The following is a 9194-nucleotide window of genomic DNA, read 5'->3' as shown; positions in this document are numbered from 1 at the left end:
CCCTTCGCCAGCAGCTTAATTCTCCTTGGATTCTGTGTCGAGCCCGTCTCAGTTCACTGGCGTTCTATAATTCGTTTACAGGAAAGGAAAAGCGCAGCATCTAACACTCGTGGAAGGCAAAAAGTGCCGCCTGGCGGCATTAGAGTGCGCTCGTTCCGGCTTTGTCCTCATAGATGACGGCAGATAGATAACTTCACATCCTTGACGTTACCCTAATTGAGCGATTTAACTATTTATTCACCAGTACCCTACTGAAAAATTTGTAAGGGGCAATAACCTCACATTTTCTGACACAATCTCACTCAATTCACGTAAGAAATCACGTACAAGTCGCATATAATTGCATAAGTTCTCATAGTTTCTTGTACATTATCATATATTATGTACGATATTTTATGATAATGATGTGCACCTTATGAGACTCTATGCGATTAAATGAGATTTTATGAGGTTATTGCCCCGTAGAACTTTTGCTTTTTCAGTAGGGTACCTTCAAATTGCGTGCCAGTCGCAGTCTCTGTCACTTGTGGAATCTCGCTGTCATTCTCACGGTAGACAAGTGGATTTACGAAGAGCTTTACACCTCCTCCTCCTCCTTCTCCCCCCTCCTCTGACAAACCCAGGTGTGGATGGGAAGGGAGCTGTCTCTATTTGCGCGAGCTCACGTTTGCAATGTCTTCCTGATTTCGAAGCTTATCTATGTATTGCAGGTGTTGCATTGTGCAAGGACCAAAGTACAATCCATGCATAAAATGTTTGCTACTTTTGTGTGGCACTCTGAATGGGAACCTATGTGTCGAGATAATTTGTTTCTCCCTCTGGAGGCGGCTGGTGGAGCTGGCCTTCAGCACTTGTTTGCTCATCAGTTTGTTTCAAGGTTTTATTGCGAAATCAATACTACTTTCACTTTCACCTCCTCGCATGGCGAGGCCGCGGTAGCTACCATTGACCTTTAGCTTGACCTCAGCTATGACGTCTCACCATCTGCCGCAAAAACCAGGGGCCCAACTTCGCGAGGCAAAGCTGCGCGTGGTGGCTGCTTCCTAACGCCTGCGCCTGCCACGCGTGGCGCGTCTAGCGGTGTGACGTCACAGCTGCAAGAACAAGGCTCCAACTGTGCTACCGCGAGGCGAGGCCGCGCGTGGTGGCTGCTACCTAACTCCTGCGCCCGCCGCGCGCGGCGCTCCTAGCGGTGTGACGTCACGCCATCTGCTGTAAACCCGGGTGCACGGCGCGCGTTCATATGTCGTCCATATGTCGTCTTGCAAGTTTTGCCTTGGCTATGATACCAACGCCAAGCGGACATTGAAGCCACACTTTACAGGGCTCTTCCTGGACATCGTATTCAATGAGCTTCAATGTCCCCATCATGCCATTCACAAGAATGTGTCTTTCATTTGCAAAACAATATGGCCGAATCTTCAAATTGCCCCTTAAACCGACATTTAAAGCACCGGTTCTAGTACAGCCTTACACACATAGAGCAAGGCCGACCTCGCTTAGTGTTCAGCCGAGCGCACTTGGAATAGGAGGTTTGACACATCCTCATGCACGTAGTAGAGGTGGATTCAACAAGATTGTCGGCACTTCGGTTGCTACTTCTGTAGGCGGTGTAGCCTTGCAGTCTATAGGAGGTGAACCCACCAGGGGCAGTACAGCTGCTAAGAGTGTTTTTAACGAGCTCTCTACTGGTGTAAAGAATGCCGTTGCAACCGGTGCCGGAGCAGCAGTTATGCATTATGCATTAACCTCGCCTACAACCAAGTATATCATTGCAGCCAAAGCAATTCTCGCATCGCTCCTAGTTGTACACAAAATAACCAGGTAATATCACTGCATAAGCACAAGTCCGATCACAAGTACCACCACCAGCAACACTACCAGCTGAACTAAACGTAACCACGGTATTGCTTTCGCAATCACCAGGCTTAACCAAGCTAAGCCTTCAGTCAATTTTTTTTTTTTTAAACGGCAAGCCATCCTTACCTCCTAGCTGTGTTTAACAGACGATTAAGCGCCCATTTGCCTAATTGTTTTTCGCCTACTGGTAATAGAAGTGAGGGTCCTTTGTGGGGGTTTCTTAAGGAAGTTGGCGAAATGTTCTATTTCCTCCCTGTACGGTTTTCCTTGGAATACCTATACAGTCTATCCATAAGACAGATGACAAAAGTTCTGACTGTGACATTATTTCCTGTACCAATGTATTGGCAGCCTTACCGCCCCTTTGTAGACAATAACGTATTAAAGCAGGTTCAACGAATGTATATACAATCAGCCGCATCCACTTCCTTTTTTAAACTTCAGACATCCACCTTACCTGTCAAAACTTGGCTTCATGCAAAAGGGAATTTTGTAATATGGTCAGTAGACTGTCGCCTGTGTGAGAAGCCAGAAACTATAGATTGTTGCTTTGTGTATTGCTGTGATGCCGTGTTTTTTTTTTTTTTTTTTTTTTTTGGGGGGGGGGGGGGGAGACATTCTTCAGCGAACTCTCAAAAAGGACATTGATATTACGCCCTATAATATAAGGTTTTTGCCTACAAAAGAAGCTTCTGAGGCGCCATGTGACCTTTTTGTGCTCATAGGGCTTTTCAGTAGCCTATCGAAGAGGCGCATGATAGATCATAACGCATAGCCACCACGTTCATCGAAGTCTCTGTTCAGAGAACAATGTGCTATGGTACGGGAAGTATATGCTGCGCAGGAGCGACCTCCTGCCTGGTTACCTTTACTAGATGCATGTATATGTCTCCAGGAATCGTGATATGTGGCCAAATTGAGAACTCGATGTTGGCGTAACTGCGTACTGACAGGATGCAGAATGCGACCTGGGTAAATTGCTCGAAATGTTTTCATGCAATAAAGAAAAAAATATAAGAGCGCATAACAACCCGGGGCGTGGCACAGCGATAAAGTGGCAGCTGTGGATCCAAGGGATGAAGGTTCGATTCCCAGATGGACGCTAATTTTTTTTTTATTTTTTTTTTTCATGAGGAGGAGTCGCACACCTCTTAAGCGTTGCTAGGCAAACGCCGGAAGAGCTTGTGAAGGGGGCTGCGCAGCTGCGCTTGGCTGTGACGTCATGACATACGCGAAACTCGGATCTGACGCTCGTAGTGTAGCTTTTCGCTTCGAAATGTGGCTCCAGTGCACTGTTAAAGGTGGTTGGATAACGTAGCTGTAAAACGCAGTTACCGATTACGATGTCACTTGAAAATTAACACATGTGGCTCTGTAAATTTTGGTGGCTTTTCTGGTCTACCCGCATTAGCCTGGAATGAACTGAATAATTTCCTAGGGCGGTCTTCCTGTTATATACGAAAGCTTGGTAACGTCACTACTTTGTTTATCTAAATGGCCGAAATTTCGGCACATATATCATTTCATTTTGGCCTCGATCTTTAAAAACGAATTAAAGACGCGCCATATGCGTAAACCGAGATTTACGCGATTTGAGGTATTTAGGAAGAAGCGAGAGGAGGGTGCAACACGGAGGATTACAAACGTTGAAAAATTGACAGAGGCCCTCACGCGTCATGTTGGAGAGGCAACAAAGGCTCTTGAAGGGGGCGGAGCCCAGGAGATAGCTGATAGCAAACTGCTTCACATGTGGGAGGCAGAACATAGTATAGAGTACAGACTAAACGAACAAAAAATGAAACCGTAATCTTAGAAGGAGTAGACACAACGAAAAAATTGAAATTATGCAATCAAACTATGCGAACAGAATTGGTGCAGCAGTTGCGACGATATAGAAGGAGGCGTGAACCGTTCCAGGTCATGGGGTCTGCTGAGATACCTATTCTGTGCGACTAATTCGGAGTCCCCATCGGAAATTTGATTATCAAAAGCCAGGCATCCGTTTAAGGGTACAGACGCAGATTTTATAGACACTCTAATGAACGCGTACTTTGGCGATACTCATATACCCTATTCCAGAGCACGACGGAGCTCCAAACGCCGAGCTCGACTCACCCAACGCAGAGGCGGAGGTCAGGGCAGAAATTTGGGAATAAAAACGAAGTCTACCCCGTGACCTGAAGGGATAACTAACAAACCTTTAAGAAACCTGGTTGATGACTCCATTAGCACTCTTACAGAGTATGTGAAAGAAATGTGGACAAAAGGCTGCCTGCCTCGGCAGAGGAACTCGGCAAACGTAATTCAAATCCCAAAGCCCGGCAAACCTCCGAAACCAGAAAATCTGACATTTCTCTCAGCTTATGCATGGGGAAATTAATTGAGCAGGCTGTTCAGACCAGACTGGCATGCTTTATGGAGAAAAACTACCTGTGGCTGCTCGAGACGGTCTTCTTCCTACCGGGCTTCTGCACACAGGACGTGATGCTCGACACCACATAGGCGATTCGTGTTCTAGATACGCCAGAGTAATTCTCGGCCTAGCGGAGCTCGCCTTTTCAACGCGAAAGCATTACTTCGCTATGTTCACAAATTTCTGTCCGCAGACCGCGTTCGCAAAATCGTTTCCGCAGCAGTTGCAGCAGCAGTTGCAAATGGGCGCTTAATCATCTATTAATAATTAGGCCAGAAAGGTTATCAGGTAATTAATTAGACCAACTGGTTCAGACGAAAGGAAATGCGCTATCTGTCACAATTTTTTTTTTTTTTAAGAGTTTGCCACAAGGCATAAGTTCAGAAAGGGGGAATGGGATGCAGGAGATAGAAAGTTAAAAGAAGGAGTGCAGTCCAGTTGTGCTTATGAATTCGAGAAGGTTGGCAGTATAGCGATTGTCCATTGTCCATTTCTCATAATCACTATAGCGATTCCACCGCAGGCCTACCTTCATGATTATCCGTTGCCTGATGTGCGTTGCGTGTCTGTCACACTTAATCTGTGGACACCTGAACATCGCCGTTAAGGAAAGGAGGAAGGTGAGGGTGAAAGCGGAAAGAGAGAAACGGGTGCCGTAGTGGAGATGACGTCAAGGATGTGACGTCATGCAACCGGAAGTAGAACCTAAAAAGGGTAGGAAGGGATTGGCGCTCAATTTGAAAGCACCAAAGGCTAACGCGGGTAATCAAGAAGTGATTAAGCTACTAGAAGCAACCAGAAGCAACCACCAGCAGCGTCCGTGCTTTCGCATTACTCCAAAGTAGATTCTGCAGTGCTCTTTATTTTTTAATGCATCATAAAGCTTCCTCAAAACTCTTATATCGCTCTTCGCAGATTTCTTATCCAAAATTGCTACAATTTTTCAAAACACCTTGCATAATCCAAGTTAACATCTGTGGCGTACGTGACACATAAAATGCAACAGGTTCATTATTCTCACAATAAAAAAAAATTCCAACTTCTTAAAAGAAGTATACGTACACATCGCCGAGACAAAACATAGCGTTTTCCATCGTGGTTGGGCCACATTTGTGTCCGGCTGCTTGTTGTTGTTGCTGCTGTTCTTTCAGGTTATCGAGAGAGGCTCCATTCGGCAGTCAATGCATAATTGAAGTGTATGCGTGGTACTTTGGGCGCCTTTTTACACTGGCCCCGCCGGGGTGGTGCAGTGGTAAGACGCCCGAAAACTGTGCCGGAGTACCGGGCTCGAACCCGACCTCGGCGGCTGCGTTTCGATGGAGGCGAAACGAAGAGGTGTCCGTGTGCTGTGCGATCTCAGCGCACGTCAAAGATCCCCAGGTGGTCGAAATTACTCTGCAGCCCTCCACTACGGCTCCTCTTTCTCTCTTTCCAGTTTCACTTCCACCTTCCTCTCTTCCCTTACGGCGCGGTTAAGTTTCCACAGAAAACAAGTGAGACAGTTAAGGCCGGAATACATGGAGCGTTTTTGCCGCGTCAAGCCGGCGTTTTACGCGCGGCGGCGCGCACTCGATTCCCGACGTCAAAAAAAACGCGCGCCGCCGCCGATCTGGCCCTGCCAGATATTTGACGCGCCGGCGGTGCGGCGTCCTCTCGAACCGGAAGCTACGGCCGACGCGAGCCAATAGGAGCTCGGAAAGCTGGCATTTCCGGTTTGAGCAGCCGCTGTCAACATGGCCGCCATGGCTGACGAGGTGTGCGGCAGTTTGGCCGCAGAAATGGGATTATCGTAAAAATAAACGCTTAATCAAGCACGGAATGTTGCTTTTTTGTGAGTATACGACCTACTCTCAGATCGTAATGTATTTGTTTTCTCCCTGAAGCGAAATTTATAAAGAAAAAAAAAAATTACCGACGATTACGTTGCTTCCTAATGCGAAATTTGAGCTCAGCAAATAAGCTGTTTCACCTTTTCGATAGATTGAGGCAAAGAAATCGTTGTTGTTGTTGTGGCTGTAGGAAGAAGGAAAAGAAAATGCACGGGCCTGCTACTGGCTCTGTAGCTGAGCCACCTCCGCTGCCTCGTGCAGATAGAAGAGAATATAGAGAAGAAAGAAAAGCAAGAGAGGAACACATGTATGCGCTATCACAGAATTTTTTTATTTTATTTTTCACACGTATTCCTTTAACAAAGACTCCACTAACAGTTCTCGACAGTCATGAAGGAAGCTTTGTGGTCGGAGAAATAGACTGATATATGTTCGACTTGGTACACCAATGCTTGATTCTCAAAGACGAGATCTATACAAGTGCCTCGCGAGGTTGTCACAGCCATGGGACGCGTTACGAGCGAGAGGAACGGGATGTTCTCCCGCATAAGTGTGAAGAAATTCCTGTTTGTCTTTATGTCAACATTAAAGTCCCCCACTACTAACATCGGTGTGGATCGATGGACGGTTAATGCGAGTTGCAGGAGGTGCACGACGTCTTTCGTGAGTGCCGTAGGGGCGAAGTAGGCAGCTACTACCAGCAAGCCGTTGGGCAACTTTGCGGCGCACAGTTTGCCAACTTCATGTGACGTGCCAAACATTTCGACTGGTATTGCAGAGAGACCTGTGCGCAAGTAGACAGCGACTCCCGCCGCTCTGCTGTCACCGCACAGGGGTTGCATTGGAGGAAGAGCGAAGAAAGGAATTGAGTTCGAGCCGGCGCTTTGACAACCGGAGACTCGAAGGAAGAGGAGGGAGGGGGGCGGCGTGTACACCCAGCGGCAAACGATGGGGGCAGAAGCGCGGGCAGCAAGCGGACAACGCGATAAAGGGAGGAGGGAAGAGATAGCGACTGACTGATGCTGCTGACGCCGATAGTGAGTCAACCCCAGCTGCGGAGTTGGTTTCAAGGACAACGCCGCCGATGCCGACGCAAACAATATGATACCCTCGCTTCCGCAGCGCCAAGAACCAGGTCTAGCCGTGGGAAGGTGGTCACGTATTCGTCGACGTGCCGGGGCCTACGTGAAATAACCGGCGCGTCGGCAACTGAAGAGCACCCTATCCGCCACACAGGAACAGGGGGGGGGGGGGGGGGGGGACCCTCCCCTCCTCTATCTGCATGGCGGCGACGGTGTTCCATGCAGTCACGTTATCTTGACTCTCTAGCGGCGTCAGCGGCATCCAGCGGTATCAGTCGGTCGCTGCTAGCGCTGGGGGGATGAAAGGGGGGCGGAACTCGTTACGAGGCCGACGCCGACGCCGACGCGAAACCCAGGAACGGACGCCAAAGAGCTGCGCTCTAAAAAAAGAACCGTGCCGCTGGTATCCGAGCGGGCATTCCGAGGCATCTTCGTTCATTCGAGCAAGCCAAATCCTTTTGCGACCTGTGTACGCTCTCTACTTTTAGCACAGTAGCGTTGGAATGTGCCTTATCACGATTTTAACACAAGGGACAGCGTCGCTTCTCACACGTACCTCGCTCTGCGCTTATTTCCCCTCGCTGATGTATTTGCTTTCGCATTGAGTCATCCGCGGCGGCGCTCGCGCCGCTTCGACGTTCCATGTATCTCGAGCTGGGCGTTGCGTGGTGGGAGTGAAAGTATGAAGAGAGAAATAGGAGCCGTAGTGGAGGGCTATGGAGTAATTTTGACCACATGGGGATCTTTAACGTGCGCTGACATCGCACAGCACACGGACGCCTCTTCGTTTCGCCTCCATCGAAACGCAGCCGCCGAGGTCGGGTTCTAACCCGGGTACTCCGGCACAGTAGTCGGGCGTCTTACCACTGCCCCACCCCGGCGGGGCGATGTCTGGTTGAAGGACTTGTAGTACTGCCTGGGAGAGGAGTGACCCCGTTTGCATTTGCCTTACGATTAACTGATTTATTGATTTATTTATAGGAGAGGAAAGGCGCGGTAACTGTCTCACTTGTTTTTCTGTGGACACCGCAACCGCGCCGTAAGGGAAGGGAAGAAGGTGGGAATGAAAGTACCGCCTCCTCCTAAGTGCAGGGCGAGGAGGCGGCATTGTCCGTCGAGCAAGGCGGTAACACTCAGTCACTTCCTTGTAACTGGTCATTCGGTCCTTTGTTTCGTACCACCACTCAGAATGGTCACTCTTGGGGGCGCGGAAGGTAAGCTCTCGCGCCGCCGAATAGGCCGTCTCGTTGTGATTGGGTGACGATGCACACTCTCACGCGTGACCCGTGAACCACTTGATGCTGATGTTGTCGTGGTCGTTAAGCTGGAGCTTGCCGACGATGACAACCGCCGACGCGTACACTCGCCGCTTGGTAAAGTTGCGCATGGCGTTCCTCTAGTCGCTGAGCAGGGTGCGTCACTCGGCCTCGGAGATTGCCAGAGATATGGCAACCACTGTATCTGCGTATGTGTTGTCCGTACGTCGCATATCGCATGCTCGCTACCGTCTTCTTGTTTTTATTTGTTAATGAACACACCACACCCTTCGGCAATGTTACAGTGTCCTAGTATAACATAACAAATCTCGCGGAACGTGGCAGCTCCTTCTTCATATGAGCTTATAGCTTACTACTGGTATGCTTCTGCAGTAGATACCGGACTTCAGCTTCAATTTCGCGCAAAGTAAAAGAAATGGGACAAAGCAGCAGGCGCAAAGCAGGTGTTAGCTGCAAACATACTGTACGCTGCTCTGACAGCCGGCTGCTTGGAGCCTCCTGAGCGGTGATAGCGTCTTTGCGGCCGCTTTTTACAGCGAACCAAACTTCGGCGGGAGTTCCATATCCATTGAGAGTATTTAAGGACTCTGATACAACGCAAGAAGAAGCCTGGTATTTTGGCTAAAAATAAAATGAAATTTACAAGCATGCCTGCTGCATATGTCGTGGCCATTTTTTAAATCTAAGGCGTGCTTGTAGGGACTCGATATCATCGCAACACAACTTTCTGGTG

Source organism: Amblyomma maculatum, chromosome 11 (assembly GCF_055883805.1).
Source record: "Amblyomma maculatum isolate TAMU_Amacu chromosome 11, ASM5588380v1, whole genome shotgun sequence".
NCBI lineage: Eukaryota > Metazoa > Arthropoda > Arachnida > Ixodida > Ixodidae > Amblyomma > Amblyomma maculatum.
Note: the sequence above shows the minus strand (reverse complement) of the source record.